We start from the raw sequence: 20,455 nt of genomic DNA, 5'->3' as shown, positions 1-20,455 counted from the left end.
CTATAAACAAATTTATCGAAATTTTATATTTATGGAAAATTTTGTCAAAATTTTATTTCTATAGAAAATTTTGTCAAAATTTTATTTCTATAGAAAAATTTGTCAAAATTTAATTTCTATAGAAAATTTTGTCAAAATTTTATTTCTATAGAAACTTTTGTCAAAATGTTATTTCTATAGAAAACATTTTGTCAAAATTTTATTTCTATAGCAAATTTTGTCAAAATTTTATTTCTATAGAAAACATTTTGTCAAAATTTTATTTCTATAGCAAATTTTGTCAAAATTGTACTTCATAAGAAAATTTTGTCAAAATTTTATTTCTATAGAAAATTTTGTTAAAATTTTATTTCTAAAGAAAATTTTGTCAAAATTTTATTTTTATAGAAAATTTATTCAAATTTTTATTTTTATAGGCAATTTTGGCAAACATTTATTTTAATAGTAATTTTTGTCAAAATTTTATTTCTATAAAAAAAATTTGTGAAAAATTTAATTTATAGAAAATTTTGTAAAAATTTATTTTTATAGAAAATTTTGTCAAAATGTCATTTCTATAGAAAATTTTGTCAAAATTTTATTTCTATAGAAAATTTTGTCAAAATTTTATTTCTATAGAAAATTTTATCAAAATTTTATTTTTATAGAAAATTTTGTCAAAATTTTATTTCTATAGAAAATTTTGTCAAATTTTTACTTCTATAGAAAATTTTGTCAAAATTTTATTTCTATAGAAAAAATGTTGTCAAAATTTTATTTCTATAGCAAATTTTGTCAAAATTTTATTTCTATAGAAAATTTTGTCAAAATTGTACCTCAAAAGAAAATTTTGTTAACATTTTATTTCTATAGAAAATTTTATCAAAATTTTATTTCTAAAGAAAATTTTGTCAAAATTTTATTTCTAAAGAAAATTTTGTCAAAATTTTATTTCTATAGGAAATTTTATCAAAATTCTATTTTTATAGAAAATTTTGTAAAAATTTTATTTCTAAAGAAAATTTTGTCAAAAATTTATTTCTATAGAAAATTTTGTCAAAAATTTATTTCTATAGAAAATTTTGTAAAATTTTTATTTCCATAGAAAATTTTATTTCAATAGAAAAGTTTGTTAAAATGTTATTTCTATAGAAAATTTTATCAAAATTTTATTTTTATAGAAAATTTTGTCAACATTCTATTTCTATAGGAAATTTTGTCAAAATTTTATTTCGTGTTTTGTTTTTTTTTTTTTATTGTGGGTTTGTACTTCAATCATATTTGTTGTTTTGATCTCAGCTTTAAAACCGTTGTCTTGACTAAACTACAAGAGTAGCTTAACCAACAGAGGAAAAGAATGTTTGTCAAATTTATTTAGACAAAGCCTTAGATTGTTGGATGGACGCACGTTTCGGAATTACCACATTCCTCATCAGCATCCTCTACTATCAACCAATTATCAGAATAAATGCAGACAGTTCACTAAACCCAAGATGAACCACACGAACCTTCCGAAAAAAGGTTTATGATAGCCGGCTTATGCCGAAATAAATTCATACAAACATACATTCTTTTCCTCTTGTAGTTTAGTCAACATAATAGTTTGAAAGCTGAGATCAAAACAACAAATAAAATTTTATTTCTATAGAAAATTTTGCCAAAATCAGTCAAAGTTTAAATATTTGTAGGTCTAAAATCTGCTGAGTCCCACTTTTTGCTATTGCGTGTTTTGCCGCATTAAATAAAATGTTTAAATTTAAATAAAATTTTAAAATAAAATTTTATTCCAATTTATGTGTGAACATTTAGCAATCCATTGGTGCGTACGATTTATAAAAATTTCCCAGACCAAGGTGGCGTATTATTGACATTAATGAAATCTTTAATTTTTGGTTATTACCGAAATAGGTTCATCATATATGTTTTTTGAATTTTCTAATCGGTCTTCAGGGAATTAATTTGTAGGAAATATTTTCAGACTAAACTCTGCCGAGTCCCACTTTTCGCACATTTCGCTATTGCATTTTCGTAGGAGTAGGTTAGGTTAGGTGGCAGTCCGATGTATCAGGCTCACTTAGACTATTCAGTCCATTGGTGAAGTTCTATCTTCGTAGGAGTATAATACCATTGCGTATTTCCTCGCTTTTTCTTCAATATTGAGCTAAATTATTGAGCTGACAAGATTTTGTAAATAATTGAGCTGAAAAAGACTTTGTAAAAAAAATTATTAAATTTAAACCAAAACAAAAAAAAATAAATTTGATTCTATTTATGTATGAAAATTAAACAATCCATTAGTGCGTATGATTTATAAAAATTTCCCAGACCAAGTGACGTATGATTGACATTAATGACGTCTCTTATTTTTGATTATTAGCAAAATAGGCTCACCATTGATGTTTTTGAATTTTCTAATCGGTTTTCAGGGAATTAATTTGTAGCAAATATGTTCACATATTGACTATTTAACCCTCTCGATTAAAGCCTCCAAAAAGACTTTGTAAATAAATTTTTTAAATTTAAACCAAAACAAAAAAAAAACAAGTAAGGAAAGTCTAAAGTCGGGCGGGGCCGACTATATTATACCCTGCACCACTTTGTTGATCTAAATTTTCGATACCATACCACATCTGTCAATTGTGTTGGGTGCTATATATAAAAGGTTTGTCCCAAATACATACATTTTAATATCTCTCGATCTGGACAGAATTTGATAGACTTCTACAAATTCTATAGACTCAAAATTGAAGTCGGCTAATGCACTTGGGCGAAACGCAATGTTAGTAAAAAAAAATATTGAAAAGATTTAAAACTGAAGCAATTTTAAGGAAACTTCACAAAAGTTTATTTATGATTTATCGCTCGATATATATGTATAAGAAGTTTAGGAAAAGTAGAGTCATTTTTACAACTTTTCGACTAAGCAGTGGCGATTTAACAAGGAAAATGTTGGTATTTTGACCATTTTTGTCGAAATCAGAAAAATATATATATGGGAACAATATCTAAATCTGAACCGATGTCAACCAAATTTGGCACGCTTAGCTACAATGCTAATTCTACTCCCTATGCAAAATTTCATCTAAATCGGAGCAAAAAATTGGCCTCTGTGGTCATATGAGTGTAAATCGGGCGAAAGCTATATATATCTAAATCTGAACCGATTTCAATCAAATTTGGCACACTTGACTATACTGCTAATTGTACTCCTAGTGCAAAATTTCAACCAAATTGGACCAAAACTCTGGCTTCTAGGACCATATTAGTCCATATCGGGCGAAAGATATATATGGGAGCTATATCTAAATCTGAACCGATTTCAATCAACTTTGGCACACATGACTATACTACTAGTTGTACTCCTAGTGCAAAATTTCAACCAAATTGGGCCAAAACTCTGGCTTCTGGGGCCATATAAGTCCATATCGGGCGAAAGATATACATGGACGCTATATCTAAATCTGAACTACTAATTGTACTCCTTGTGCAAAACTTAACACTAATCGGGCAAAATTTCAACTAAATCGGAGTTAAAAATTGGCCTCTGTGGTCATATGAGTGTAAATCGGGCGAAAGCTATATATGGGAGCTATATCTAAATCTGAACCAATTTCAACCAAATTTGGCACGCATAGCTACAATGCTAATTCTACTCCCTGTGCAAAATTCCAATTAAATCGGAGTAACAGATTGGCCACTGTGGTCGTACGAGTGTAAATCGGGCGAAAGCTATATATGGGAGCTATATCTAAATCTGAACCGATTTTAACCAAATTTGGAACGCATAGCTAATGCTAATTCTACTCCCTGTGCAAAATTTCAACTAAATTGGAGCAAAAAATTTGCCTCTGTGGTGATATGAGTGTAAATCGGCCGAACGATATATATGGGAGCTATATCTAAATCTGAACCGATTTCAATCAAATTTGGCACGCATAGCTACAATGCTAATTCTACTCCCTGTGCAAAATTTCAACTAAATCGGAGTAACAGATTGGCCACTGTGGTCATAAGAGTGTAAATCGGGCGAACGATATATATGAGAGCTATATCTAAATCTGAACCGATTTCAATAAAATTTGGCACACTTCACTACACTACTAATATTACTCCCAGTGCAAAATTTCAACCAAAATGGGGTAAAACTCTAGCTTCTGGAACCGTATTAGTCCATATCGGGCGAAAGATATATGGGAGCTATATCTAAATCTGAACCGATTTCAATAAAATTTGGCACACTTTACTCTAGTACTAATTGTTCTTCTAGTGCAAAATTTTAAGCAAATTAGGGTAAAACTCTGGCTTCTGGCGCCATATAAGTCCATATCGGGCGAAAGATATATATGGGAGCTATATCTAAATCTGAACCGATTTCTTCCAAAATCAATAGGGTTATATTCTGAGCCAAAACACATACTTGTACCAGATTTGAAGTCAATTGGACTAAAACTGCGACCTAGACTTTGATTACAAAAATGTGTTCACGGACAGACGGACATGGCTATATCGACTCAGGAGCTCACCCTGAGCATTTTTGCCAAAGACACCATGTGTCTATCTCGTCTCATTCTGGGTATTGCAAACATATGCACTAACTTATAATACCCTGTTCCACAGTGTGGCGCAGGGTATAATAAAAATATAAACTTTATTTTCGTCCACAATTCAGCATATTTGCAGAGTTACGTGTTGTTTGAAAAATACCAGGAAAAATCCCAATGATATCCAGCGTAAAAATCCCAAATACATATGTAGGTAAATATTCGAAAATTCTCCAAAATCAATTACCTATTGACATTTGCTAACAAAAGTTTAAAAGTTTGCATTTTTGTATACAACGCAATAGCCTTTTATGTATATTCAAAATTCTTAGAAATTAAATTCATTGAAAATTTCTCAGAAAAATATTTTTCACATTTACGCATCGTAAATAAGTGCTTTGGTTAACCAACAATATTACTAAACTAATGAAATTTTCAATAGAAAATATGAATTAAAAAAAAATCATCATTTTAATGCACAAAGAGTTATATTGATAGGTGCCTAAGAGTTATTCGTAGAATAATATGACCAAAATCCTTTATCAATATTTATTCATTTTATGCTTTAATAATAAAATAATTGCCAGAATACTTTTGATTAGAATTAAGAAGTCAAAACAAAACATCATCATTTAATTGCACACATGAACGACTGTGTTACATATTAACTGAGACTTTTTCATGGAATAATATGGTTATACATCATTGGGGATTTTAATTTCCTTTAACCCGGAGTAATGAAATTACTATTTACGTAGGCGTTTTAAATGGAAATGAGAATAAAAACTTAACATTAAAAAAAATTAAATGCACACATGAACGAATGTGTTATTTATTTACTGAGAGATTTTCGTGGAATAAATTGGCTACACTTCATTGGTGATAGCAATTCGTTTTAAGCTGTAGTAATAAAAGTAATTTGGGTAGGTGTTTTAAATGGAAAATAGAGATTAAAAAACATTGCTATTTTCACTGTACACAAAATTTTTTTATTATGTTTTCAAACGAAATTTTTTTCATAGAATATTGTAGATATAGTCATTTAGCGATACTAAATTGTTTTATACTACAGTAAATTTTTTTTTACCAACAAAACCAAAAATTTAACAAAAGTCATATTCAGTAGAACACAAAAAACATTTATGTGTTTCGCTTATTGTGAGTTGTAGGTAATATGGTTAAAGGTCCTTAGTTTTATTAATTAGTTTTATACTACAGTAATCAAATTATTACCAGAATTTGGCTACCCGTGTAAAAATTGAGGGATCTAATCAGATATGATTAGATCTCAAAATTGGCCCCTTTAGATATAAACAAATATACCAACATATGATGAGATAGAATTAGATATAAATGTATATAATTCCATATATGTCCAGATCTAACATCAGATCCAATAATATATAGGGACTGATATAATTACATCTAAGACATTAGATCTTGGCCAATTTTGAGATCCGATCAGATCTAATTCCATAGTAATTAGATATGATTAGATCTTACCATTTTCCGGATCTACTCATATCTAATTGTATCAAATAAGATCTCACAATTTTTTCTCGGGTAGATGCTTTTTAACTAGAATTACACACTCAAACGACTGTGTTATTTATTTACTGAGAATTTTTCATAAAATAATATGGCTATACTTTGTTCACGAGATCAATTCATTTTAAGCTACAATAATCAAATTAATATGAGTAGGTGTTTTAAATAGAAATAGAAAAGAAAATTGTTACACTGAAAAAATTAACTAACGCTAAATTTGACCTATTTTTTGACGTATTTTTCCACAGCCCAATGAAATTTTTCTTTTGTTGAATATATCTCAAATATTTTATGGACTAAACGTTGGTATAAAGTTCAATGACTAACGCAAACGAAAATTTAAAATTATGATTCCCACAAATAGTAAGAATGAACTACGGTATGTGTAAAATGGTCCCGATTTGAGGCCAATAATTTTTATACCCTGCGCCACACTGTGGTAAGGGGTATTATAAGTTAGTGCATATGTTTGCAACACCCAGAAGGAGACGAGATAGACACATGATGTCTTTGGGAAAAATGCTTAGGGTGGGCTCTTGAGTCGATATAGCGATGTCCGTCTGTCCGTGAACACATTTTTGAAACAAAGTCTAAGTCGCAGTTTTAGTCCAATCGACAGGTTTAATCCAAATTTGGCACAAGTATGTGTTTTGGCTCAGAATAGAACCCTATTGAGTTTGGAAGAAATCGGTTCACATTTGGATATAGCTCTCATATATATATATATATATATATATATATATATATATATATATATATATATATATATATATATATATATATATATATATATATATATATATATATATATATATATATATATATATATATATATATATATATATATATATATATATATATATATATATATATATATATATATATATATATATATATATATATATATATATATTTCCCCCAATATGGACTTATATGGCCCCAGAAGCCAGAGTTTTACCCTAATTTGCTTAAAATTTTGCACCAGAAGAACAATTAGTACTATAGTCAAGTGTGCCAAATTTTATTGAAATCGGTTCAGATTTAGATCTAGCTCCCATATATATCTATCGCCCGATATGGACTAATACGGTCCTAGAAGCCAGAGTTTTACCCCAATTCGATTGAAATTTTGCACTAGGAGTACAATTAGTAGTGTAGTCAAGTGTGCCAAATTTTATTGAAATCGGTTTAGATTTAGATATAGCTCCCATATATATCATTCGCCCGATTTACACTCATATGACCACAGAGGCCAATTTTTTGCTCCAATTTAGTTGAAATTTTGCAGAGGGAGTAGAATTAGCATTGTAGCTATGCGTGCCAAATTTGGTTGAAATCGGTTCAGATTTAGATTTAGCTCCAATATATAGCTTTCGGCCGATTTACACTCATATGACCACAGAGGCCAATTTTTATCTCCGATTTAGTTAAAATTTTGCCCAGGGAGTAGAATTAGCATTGTAGCTATGCGTGCCAAATTTTATTGAAATCGGTTCAGATTTAGATATATCTCCCGCATATAGCTTTCGTCCGATTTACACTCATATGACCACAGAGGCCAATATTTTGCTCCGATTTAGTTGATATTTTGCACAGGGAGTAGAATTAGCATTGTAGCTATGCGTGCCAAATTTGGTTGAAATCGGTTCAGATTTAGATATAGCTCCCATATATAGCTTTCGCCCAATTTACACTCATATGACCACAGAGGCCAATTTTATGCTCCAATTTAGTTGAAATTTTGCAGAGGGTGTAGAATTAGCATTGTAGCTATGTGTGCCAAATTTGGTTGAAATCGGTTCAGATTTAGATATATCTCCCATATATAGCTTTCGCCCGATTTACACTCATATGACCACAGAGGCCAATTTTTATCTCCGATTTAGTTAAAATTTTGCCCAGGGAGTAGAATTAGCATTGTAGCTATGCGTGCCAAATTTTATTGAAATCGGTTCAGATTTAGATATATCTCCCGCATATAGCTTTCGCCCGATTTACACTCATATGACCACAGAGGCCAATATTTTGCTCCGATTTAGTTGATATTTTGCACAGGGAGTAGAATTAGCATTGTAGCTATGCGTGCCAAATTTGGTTGAAATCGGTTCAGATTTAGATATAGCTCCCATATATAGCTTTCGCCCAATTTACACTCATATGACCACAGAGGCCAATTTTTTGCTCCAATTTAGTTGAAATTTTGCAGAGGGAGTAGAATTAGCATTGTAGCTATGCGTGCCAAATTTGGTTGAAATCGGTTCAGATTTAGATATATCTCCCATATATAGCTTTCGCCCGATTTACACTCATATGACCACAGAGGCCAATTTTTTGCTCCGATTTAGTTGAAATTTTGCTCAGGGAGTAGAATTAGCATTGTAGCTATGCGTGCCAAATTTGGTTGAAATCGGTTCAGATTTAGATATAGCTCCCATATTTATGTTTTTTTGATTTCGACAAAAATGGTTAAAATACCAACGAAAGTCGAAAAGTTGTAACAATGACTCTAATTTTCCTAAACTTCTAATACATATATATCGAGCGATGAATCATAAATAAACTTTTGCGAAGTTTCCTTAAAATTTCTACAGATTTAGATGTTTCCCATATTTTTTTACTAACATTGTGTTTCACCCTAGTGCATTAGCCGACTTAAATTTTGAGTCTATAGATTTTGTAGATGTCTATCTGTCCGTCTGCCTGTCTGTCCGTTGTAATCACGCTGCTGCCTTCAATAATGGCGCTATCGTCCTGAAATTTGGCACAGATTCGTCTTTTGTTTTCAGGCAGGTCAAGTTCGAAGATGGGCTATATCGGTCCAAGTTTTGATATAGTCCCCATATAAACCGACCTCCCGAATTGGGGTCTTGCACTTATAAAAACTGTAGTTTTTATCCAATTTGCCTGAAATTGGAAATCTAGAGGTATTTTAAAACTATCAAAAAGTGTACCGAAAATGGTGAGTACCGGTCCATGTTTTGATATAGCCCCCATATGGACCGATTTTCCGATTTTGCTTCTTGGGCGTCTAGAAAACGTATTTTCTATCCGATTTGCCTGAAATTGGAAATCTAGAGGTATTCTAGGACCATAAAGAGGTGTGCCGAAAATGCAGTGTATCGGACCATGTTTTGATACAGCCCCCACATAGACCGATCTCCCGATTTTACTTCTAGCGCTTCTAGAATCCGTAGTTTTTACCCAATTTGCCTGAGATTGGAAATCTAGAGGTGTTCTAGGACCATAAAGTGGTGTGTCGAATATATTGAGTATCGGTACAGTTTTTGATATAGCTCCCTTATAAACCGGCCCTTCGGTTGGGGGTCTAAATTCTAGAACTACAACTAAATGTGCTGAATACTGTGTGTATACCTCCATGTTTTTGGCATAGACCCCATTAGACCGACCTCTCAATTTAACTGATAGGGTTTCTTGTAATTTTTATGGGATGTGCCACAAATTGAAAATATACTGGCATTTTAGACCCATAACAAAGTGTATATGATGTAGTTTTATCGGTCCATTTGATAAAGCCTCCATATAGACCGATTTCACTTATTGAGGGTATAAAAGGCGCTCTGATCTGCTTGGGAAAATATCTGTCATCAAACCCCCCCTGAAATTTTCAAAGGAAACTATTATAGTTGATGCATGGTGGTGGGTATTTAAGATTCGGCCCGGCCGAACTTACTACTGTATATACTTGTTTAATTTTCAAGCTGAAAACCAGCGTGTTTTCACGGTTACTTTTTTTAATTAATTAATTTAGAAATATAAAATTATTTGCTATCACTTCCCTGGATCTTTTCCATCCTTTATTTGGTAGGACTCGATCAAAATATTATCGTCTTCATAAATATATTTGTACTTTTAATTTAATGTTTTGGTGAAAAAACCGAACATAGTACTCACCTTTATGTAGAAAATTTTGTCAAAATTTTATTTGTATAGAAAATTTTGTCAAAACTTCATTTCTATAGAAAACTTTGTCAAAATTTTATTTTTCTATTTTTTTTCTATTTCTATATTTTGTCAAAATTTTATTTCTACAGAAAATTTTGTCAACATTTTATTTCTATAGAAAATTTTGTCAAAATTTCATTTCTATAGAAAATTTTGTCAAAATTTTATTTCTATAAAAAATTTTGTCAAATTTTTATTTCTATAGAAAATTTTGTCAAAATTTCATTTCTATATAGAAAATTTTGTCAAAATTTCATTTCGATAGAAAATTTTGTAAAAAGTTTATTTCTATAGAAAATGTTGTCAAAATTTTATTTCTATAGAATATTTGGTCACATTTTTACTTCTATTGAAAATTTTGTCAAAATTTTATTTCTATAGAAAATTATGTCAAAATTTCATTTCTATATAGAAAATTTTGTCAAAATTTCATTTCTATAGAAAATTTTGTCAAATTTCTATTTCTATAAAAAATTTTGTCAAAATTTTATTTCTATAGAAAATTTTGTCAAAGTTTTATTTCTACAGAAAATTTTATTTCTATAGAAAATTTTGTCAAAATTTAATTTCTTATAGAAAATTTTGTCAAATTTTTATTTCTATAGAAAATTTTGTCAAATTTTTATTTCTATAGAAAATTTTGTCAAAATTTCATTTCTATATAGAAAATTTTGTCAAAATTTTATTTCTATAGAAAATTTTGTCAAATTTCTATTTCTATAAAAAATTTTGTCAAAATTTTATTTCTATAGAAAATTTTGTCAAAGTTTTATTTCTACAGAAAATTTTATTTCTATAGAAAATTTTGTCAAAATTTTATTTCTATATAGAAAATTTTGTCAAAATTTTATTTCTATAGAAAATTTTGTCAAATTTTTATTTCTATAGAAAATTTTGTCAAATTTTTATTTCTATAGAAAATTTTGTCAAAAGTTCATTTCTATAAAAAATTTTGTCAAAAATTTTATTTCTATAGAAAATTTTGTCAAATTTTCATTTCTATAGAAAATTTTATTTCTATATAGATAATTTTGACAAAATTTTATTTCTATAGAAAATTTTATCAAAATTTTATTTTGTTAACATTTTATTTCTATAGAAAATTTTATCAAAATTTTATTTCTATAGAAAATTTTATCAAAATTTTATTTCTATAGAAAATTTTGTAAAAATTTTATTTCTATAGAAAATTTTATCAAAATTTTATTTCTATAGAAAATTTTGTCAAAATTTTGTTTCTATAGAAAATTTTGTCAAAATTTTATTTCTATAGAAAATTTTGTCAAAATTTTACTTCTATTGAAAATTTTGTCAAAATTTTATTTCTATAGAAAATTATGTCAAAATTTCATTTCTATATAGAAAATTTTGTCAAAATTTCATTTCTATAGAAAATTTTGTCAAATTTCTATTTCTATAAAAAATTTTGTCAAAATTTTATTTCTATAGAAAATTTTGTCAAAGTTTTATTTCTACAGAAAATTTTATTTCTGTAGAAAATTTTGTCAAAATTTTATCAAAATTTTATTTCTATAGAAAATTTTGTCAAAATTTTATTTCTATAGAAAATTTTGTCAAAGTTTTATTTCTACAGAAAATTTTATTTCTATAGAAAATTTTGTCAAAATTTAATTTCTTATAGAAAATTTTGTCAAATTTTTATTTCTATAGAAAATTTTGTCAAAATTTTATTTCTATAGAAAATTTTGTCAAAATTTCATTTCTATATAGAAAATTTTGTCAACATTTTATTTCTATAGAACATTTTGTCAAAATTTTATTTCTATAGAAAATTTTGTCAAATTTCAATTTCTATAAAAAATTTTGTCATAATTTTATTTCTATAGAAAATTTTGTTAAATTTTTATTTCTATAGAAAATTTTGTCAAAATGTTATTTCTATATAAAATTTTATTGCTATTGATAATTTTTTATTTCTATTGAACATCTGTATTTATTATCTATTCCGAGTATTTTTTGGAATAATATGACGATACTCTTTTGGCGATATCAACACGTTTTAAGTTCCCAGCAAAATAAAAAAAATTGGAAGTTCTTCCAAAGGCACAACTTTAAAAGCACTACCAGAAGATGCACTCCCAATGGTGTTCTTTATTTTAACAACCCAGGAAGTTTTTTTAATTCAATTTTTTATAACATGGTGTTTTCATACTTTTAATGGGTAATTTTAACTTTTTTTGTTTCTAATAGGTTGAAAATAGAGTAAGAATTAATAAAATGGTACAAATCCTTTAAATTTTGTCAACAAAAATGCTAAATCCAATCTGAAAAAAATTGTGAATTTTTGAAAATATTTGAGGTTAAACGTTTCCGACAAGCGTTGGAATCCATTAAAAATTATAAAAATTATTTATTTGACAAAATATCACAGAATTTTTTAATTTACATCAAAAACATTGAATTGGGATCACACCTAAAGAAGTGATGCAAATTGAGTGCAACGTCTGTTGAAATGGTGGACTTCCGTCCTATGACAATTCCATGTTAAATTCATCGCTTCTGCATCAATTTTGCACCACTTCCGGATCAAAAAAGAAAATTTTCATTACTTTTTTTGCTGGATTACAATAATAAAACTACTATGGACAGGTATTTTAAATAGAAATAGATATATAAACTTAAAAATTACAAGAAAAACTGTTATGTTAAATGCACACATGAACAACTGTATTAATTATTTATTGAGACTTGTTCGGCGAATAACATTGCTGAACTTCTTTGGCGATATTAATTCGTTGTAAGATACAACAAAACAACTATTGACAGTACAATTATGAAGAGGTTTTATAGTGAATATCAGTTTTACCATTATGAATATGACTTAACGTGAGAGGAAATTGACAAATGTGAGCGTGAGTTATACTCTCGCTCGTATAAACTCAAAAAAAAATGGCATGCTCTCACTACTACAATAACCACACTGCTACTACAAAACACAGTCACCATGGATTTCACTCTTATGCTTTTAAGCATGTAACTGACATGGTATCCATGATGATGGTGATACTGATACGTATGCAGAAAACAAAAAACTATCAAGCACTCTGAAAAGTGGTCATCTCTATAAATAGAACAATTTTCTTGGGATTGCTGACATTATAGTTGAGAACTTAGTTGACCGTGGGTGTCCACTTTGAAGAGGTTTCACTGAATATATAAATATATTCCAACCTCATCCACCTATTTGGCTACATTTTGAGAACAAACTAACACCTTCGCAGGTCAAATTTCTGGTCTAAGGGCAATGACTTTGTTCTATAGTTTATGAGCTATTCTTAAAAAGTTGCAAAACTTTCCAGACCACAGCACGCCACAACTCACCAAATCATTTGTTCATAATTCCTTTGGCTAACACTAAAGAAACAATAGTGGCTGGCTTCTGCAGTGACTGAGAATGACCAGTAGTAGCATGTCAGAACGATGTCATATTCGTATTGTTACAATGTGTGCATCATCATTGTGGTACATTGTCCCTTAAAAACTTTCCAGTTATGATGGGTCGGTTCTTTCCGTTTCGTTCATGTGTCTCGTAACGTTTCTGCTAAACGCTAAGGACCGTTTGTTGCATGACAGTGCACGTATACGATGAAAACCGTGAGCCACTAAACTAGACTAGTGACGGGTGGTGGTCAAGAGGTTTGTCCTTTGATCTACCAAGCATGCCCACCACCATATGTCTCTATGTCCGTATATCATTTTTCGCTTGTTGCTTATATTTTTTTCATTTGTATATAAGTTGCATGAGCAACTGCCTTGGCGATTGCATTGGCTTTGGTGTTAGGGAAATTCAAATGAAATCTCAACACTAACAAGACCGCATATACGACATAACCACCAAGTACCCAAGCACATCGTCCACCTACAGACTGGAGCATTTTATTGGTTTTGAGTGGCATTATCATCATTGATTATGACCTCTATGAAAACTCATGTCTCCATTGCATTCAGCCCCACTTTTCTATAGCCCTCTCTCTAGCTCTTTCTAGTTTGACTTTAAGAGTCAAAGAGTTCTAAATAAATGGTCCAATGGTTATGCTAAAGCTACTCAAAACTTGATGATTGCAAATTGCAAAAACTTTATATGTACTCGTATATAGAAAACTTTATATGCGACAGCAAATATATTAAATATTTTCATTACTTTATGACCAGTGATATTAAATGGAGAATGAAAACATATTAGTTTATGCTGTACATATAAATGCGGTCACACATGATTCCCATAGAGATCAAAGATATTAATTTTGCTTGAATTGAAGTTTCACATACGCACAAACACTGCAACATTTCTTTCTGTTCCCTTCATTCGTCCGAAACAATGTTATAAAGTCAGAATAGGTGTAATTTAATTCTGTGGATTCACATGAAATTCATTAACGTTGATGACATGGAAATTAAAGTGTAATAAACGAGCTTTAGCGATGATAGCGAGAGAGAGAGAGAGAGAGAGAGGAAGACAGAGATTTACATACTAAAATCCATATGCTCTCACACACAGATTCACAATTAATGGAACCATGTTTAACAAAGGTAAATAATGAAGAGGCCTAGGTATTGAATTAAAGCTCTGTATACTTAAGGATGTGCGTGTGTGAATGCATGGATTAATCCTATGATGAAACTAGGATTTGTAGCTTTTAAGCTGTAATACTTATTTTGTAGATATTTTTAAAGCACATTCTATTAAGATTGTGGATGTAATTGATATCTGTGTAAATATAAGAGAAATTTTTCCATATGATAACATAGTGTCAGGCATATGAACCGCCTGAAAGTAGGCAAAGCAAATTGACTGTAGAAAGTAAAGCGGTTGATTTTAAAATAAGTGATTTTCTATTAAATGAAAATAAAATAATTGGTATAATAATTTACATTTGTTAATAGATAATAAACAAAACATTTTATGATTACAAAGAAAATAAATAAAAATAAAATACTATAGAAAACAAGTAAGAAAAGTCTAAAATCGGTCGAGACCCACTACTTTTCCGATATATATGGAAGCTATATCTAAATCATTTACCAAATTTTGACATGCATAGCTAGAATTTTAAATCTACTCCATGTGCAATAGTTCACATAAATTGGAGTAAAACTTTGACCTCTGCAGACATGTGAGTGTAAATCGTGCGAATGATATAAATGGGAGCTACATCCAAATATGAACCGATTTCAACAAATTTAGCATACTTTATAACACTATTAATTGTACTTCTTGTGAAAAACTAAAAAAACAAATCATATTAAAACTCTGGCTTCGGGCACCATATATGTGCATATCGGGCGATAGATATATAAGTTAGCTATACACGGACGAAAAAGACTGTTTTTTATAGGTTTCAGTGTAAAAATTATATGTTTGGGACTCAAATTTGTAACACATAAGTTGCAAAGTGCAAACATATATATTAGCATAACACGAATATGTGTGAATGTGTTCACAGACAGACAGATCGGCTCAGGGTCACGATTGCCATTCGTGCCAAACACGATCTACCAAAATTTGAATAAAATTTTACCACAATCTATCAAAATAAAAACATATTATTTTGCAGTTTTTGATCAAATCTTTGCCAACAAAGATTTCTCTCCTTTTAGAGACAATTTTTTGGGTGCATAAATATCCTTGAATTGTAAAGGGGTTGAATTTTATATTTTCAACGATTTTAGCTTGCACCAACAAGGGAAAAATTGTGCTTCTACAAAAGTGAGAACTTACTCATAATGGACTTCGATAGAATGAAATAACACGAACATTAACTTTTTTAAAGATATTGAATTATAAAAAATGTTCTCAAAATGTTATTTCTATTGAAATTTTTTTAAAAATTTATTTCTATAGAACATGTTGCCCAAAATTTTGTTTCTATAGAATTTTTTGTCAAAATTTTATTTCTATAGAAAATGTTGTTCAAAATTTTGTTTCTATAGAAATTTTTGTGCAAATTTTGTTTCTATAGAAATTTTGGTCAAAATTTATTTCTATAGAAAATGTTGTCCAAAATTGTATTTCTATTGAACATTTTCTATAGAAAATTTTGTTAAAATTTTATTTCTATAGAAAATTTTGTCAAAATTTTATATTTATAGACAATTTTGTCAAAATTTTATTTCTACAGAAAATTTTGTCAAAATTTTATTTCCATAGAAAATATTGTCGAAATTTTATTTTCTATAGAAAATTCTGTCAAAATGTTATTTTTAATAGAAAATTTTTTCAACATTTTATTTCTATAGAAAATTTTGTTAAAATGTTATTTCTATAGAAAATTTTGGCAAAATTTTATTTCTATAGAAAATTTTGTCAAATTTTGAGTTTGATTATTTTTATAGAAAATTCTGTCAAACAATTTTTGTATAGAAAATTTTGTCAAAAAATTTTTTTAGAAAATTTTGTCAAAATTTTATTTCTATAGAAAATGTTGTCAAAATTTTATTTCTATAGAAAATTTTGTCAAAATTTTATTTCTATAGAAAATTTTGTCAAAATTTTGTTTCTATAGAAAATTTTGTCAAAATTTTGTTTCTATAGAAATTTTGGTCAACATTTTATTTCTATAGAAATTTTGGTCAAAATTTTATTTCTATAGAAATTTGGTCAAAATTTTATTTCTAAAGAAAATGTTGTCAAAATTTTATTTCTATCGAAAATTTTGTAAAAATTTTATTTTTATAGAAAATTTTGTCAAAGTTTCTTTTTAATAGAAAATTTTGTCAACATTTGATTTCTATAGAAAATTTTGTCAAAATTTCATTTCTATAGAAAATTTTGTTTCTATAGAAAGTTTTGTCAAAATTTTATGTCTTTAGAAATTTTGGTCACCATTTTATTTCTATAGAAAATTTTGTCAAAATTTTATTTCTATAGCAAATTTTGTCAAAATTTTATGTCTTTAGAAATGTTGGTCAAAATTTTATTTCTATAGAAATTTGGACAACATTTTATTTTTAAAGAAAATGTTGTCAAAATGTTATTTCTATCGAAAATTTTGTCAAAATGTTATTTCTATAGAAAATTTTGCCAAAATTTTATTTCTATAGAAAATTTTGTCAAAATTTTATTTCAATAGAAAATTTTGTCAAAATTTTATTTCAATAGAAAATTTTGTCAAAATTTTATTTCTATAGAAAATTTTGTCAAAATTTTATGTCTTTAGAAATTTTGGTCAATATTTTATTTCTATAGAAAATTTTGTCAAAATATTATTTCTATAGAAAATTTTGTCAAAATATTATTTCTATAGAAAATTTTGTCAAAATTTTATTTCTATAAAAATGTTGTCAAATTTTTATTTCTATCGAAAATTTTGTCAAAATTTTACTTTTATAGAAAATTTTGTCAAAATTTTATTTCTATCGAAAATTTTGTCAAAATTTTATTTCTATAGAAAATTTTGTCAAAATTTTATTTCTATCGAAAATTTTGTCCAAATTTTATGTCTTTAGAAATTTTGGTCACCATTTTATTTCTATAGAAAATTTTGTCAAAATTTTATTTCTATAGAAAATTTTGTCAAAATTTTATGTCTTTAGAAATCTTGGTCAAAATTTTATTTCTATATAAATTTGGTCAAAATTTTATTTCTAAAGAAAATGTTGTCAAAATGTTATTTCTATCGAAAATTTTGTCAAAATTTTATTTTTATAGAAAATTTTGTCAAAATTTCTTTTCTTTGGAAAATTTTGTCAAAATTTTATTTCTATAGAAAATTTTGTTAAAATTTTATTTCTATAGAAAATTTTGTCAAATTTTTATTTTTATAGAGAATTTTGGCAAAATTTTATTTCTATAGAGAATTTTGGCAAAATTATATTTCTATAGAAAATTTTGTCAAAATTTTATTTCTATAAAGGGTGATACGGTCAAGGGAAAACGCGTGTAAATCGGTGAAATCGTTTATTAAAAAAATCAAATTAAATTTCTTTTTCAAGTTCAATTAGTATAAAATACAGGAAAAATATTCAGTTAGGCTTTCGCTTTTCCAAATCCGAATTGCCGGGCCTCATGCTTGACACCTGCCATCAAATTTTGTACAGCCACCTTGTCCACCTTCTTCGCCGTAGAAAGCCAGTTTGCCTTGAACTGCTGCTCGTCCTTAGCAGTTTGTTTGGTCTTCTTTAGGTTCCGCTTGACAATAGTGTTGGGAGGGTTTTTGTCCTTGGGAACCACCTGCACGTTGTTGGCGGCGTACCACTCCATGGCCTTTTTACCTTAACGGCAAGATGCCAAATCCGGCCAAAACAGTACGGAACAACCATGTTTCTTCAGGAAAGGCAGCAGACGTTTATTCAAACACTCTTTCACGTAAATTTCTTGGTTGACAGTCCCGGAAGCTTTGAAAATGCTGCTTTTCAAACCACAGGTACAGATGGCTTGCCAAACCAGATATTTCTTTGTGAACTTTGACAGTTTTATGTGCTTGAAAATATCTGCTACCTTTCCCCTTCCTTTTGCCGTATAAAACTCCTGTCCCGGAAGCTATTTGTAGTCGGCTTTGACGTAGGTTTCGTCGTCCATTACCACGCAGTCAAACTTCGTCAGCATCGTCGTGTACAGCCTCCAGGATCGCGCTTTGGCCGTCGTATTTTGTTTATCATCGTGATTTGGAGTCACTACCTTCTTGTAAGTTGATAGTCCGGCTCGTTTTTTGGCTCGATGCACGGTTGTAGTGCGAGTAGCTCGGATTTTCGCGATGCGCGAGCAAAATTTTGATACGCTGCTCCTCTTGCTTGGACGGCATTTTGACAACTGAAGAGTGAATTCCAAAATCAAAATAGGAGCAACATTCTACACACACACACACCTTCAAAATGAGGGGTGTTCAGGTGCAAAATTGAAAGAAATACATCAAGTTTATATTGACCAAATTTTGACTGTATCACCCTTTAGAAAATATTGTCAAAATTTTATTTCTATAGAAAATTTTGTCAAAATTTTATGTCTTTAGAAATTTTAGTCAAAATGTTATTTCCATAGAAAATTTTGTCAAAATTTTATTTCTATATTTGAGAATTATTACCAAAGACACTATGTGTCTATCTTTTCTTCTTCTGGGTATTGTAAACATATACACTATTTCTTCTTAAAGAAAAAAAATAATGCCACTTAGTTTTTAATAAAATGTGCCAAGTTTCATTATGAATGGCATTTTCCCATTTTTTTAGAAGTTCTTAAATCGATTTCCATTCCTAAATAGAATAAAATGGATCTTACAAAACTAACGAAGAATCTATGCAAAAACATCATTTTTTCATCTCATCACGGAAAATTCCAAGCTAATCGGTTTAGCCATTCCATTTCAAACCTTTTTTAGACAATTCTACCACATCCTATAAACTGGCAATTTCACTTTGAAATATTGACAAAAGTTTTTCCTCGTAAAAATATAGCATATTGATCTATTCTGGTGTTTCATTTTGTCGCCATTTTTGTATTCGTTGCAAATTTCCTCCCATTTCAATAGGTGAATAAAGAAAAAATGCAAAAGAATGTATTGGCCAGATAACCAAATGGCCGGAAAAATGTGACTTTTTCATTACGCTTGAAAACTTCAGATTGACAAATAGAAACAAAAATGAATGGTGATTGAAACGATATGATCAAACGCCATAAGAATATATTCTCAAGGGAAGAGCTTCTCTGGCGAAAATATTAAATCTAGACTATGACAAAAACAACTTTTTTTAACTACATAATAAAAACTAATTTTATTGGGGTATAATTATTGGAATATAATTATTCACGAATTGTTAAGTTATGTATACGATTCAGTCTCGGTATAAAGTTTCAACGTTTTTCCGAGTATATGGTTTTTGAGAGAGTGGGAGAGAGAGAGAGAAAGTAGCAGGCCCCCATAGCATAAGCATGGTCGAATGGAGATAACAATACATCGTCTTTTTGACGATTTTTAGCCATAATTTAAAAATGAAAATTTGACGATTTTTTGATCAAAAAAGAAAAATAAAAATATTTTCGAGTAATTTCTTCAAACATTTAAGCTCAAGTATAGATTCGCATGACTTTTGTTTAGATGTTGTGAATTGATTTTGGTCTATTTTAGCAAATTTTAGGGCCACAAATAAAATAAGAATTTGAAGATTTTTGATAAATTGAATAAAAATATTTTCGAATAATTTTTTCAGTGATTTTACCATCTTTAAGAGAGCTGGAGTATAAAATCATATGACTTAGGTTGTGAAAGTGATAAGTTCCCCGATCATTCCCTCTATTCCTTAAATAGACAGAGAGAGAGAGAAAAAGAGAGTGATATTCTGCTTGTAGTATAACCAGGGCTGCCAACATTGCTGACTTATCGGGATTTTGGCGATTTTTACTCAAAAACTAGAAAATTACGATTTTCTTCGTTCCTTAAACTCAGAGTTGTGAGAGTGAAAGTTTTTAA

At 28.8% G+C, this 20,455-nt stretch overlaps 1 protein-coding gene across 15 annotated transcripts in view; it reads left to right on the top strand.

Moving 5' to 3' along the window:
- sif (guanine nucleotide exchange factor still life) overlaps positions 1–20,455 on the top strand; it is a 335,519-nt gene that overhangs the window by 251,031 nt on the left and 64,033 nt on the right. The window lies entirely within an intron of this gene.

Source organism: Haematobia irritans, chromosome 4, assembly GCF_050003625.1.
Source record: "Haematobia irritans isolate KBUSLIRL chromosome 4, ASM5000362v1, whole genome shotgun sequence".
Taxonomy (NCBI): Eukaryota; Metazoa; Arthropoda; class Insecta; order Diptera; family Muscidae; genus Haematobia; species Haematobia irritans.
Note: the sequence above shows the minus strand (reverse complement) of the source record. Positions and strands in the feature narration are given on the sequence as shown.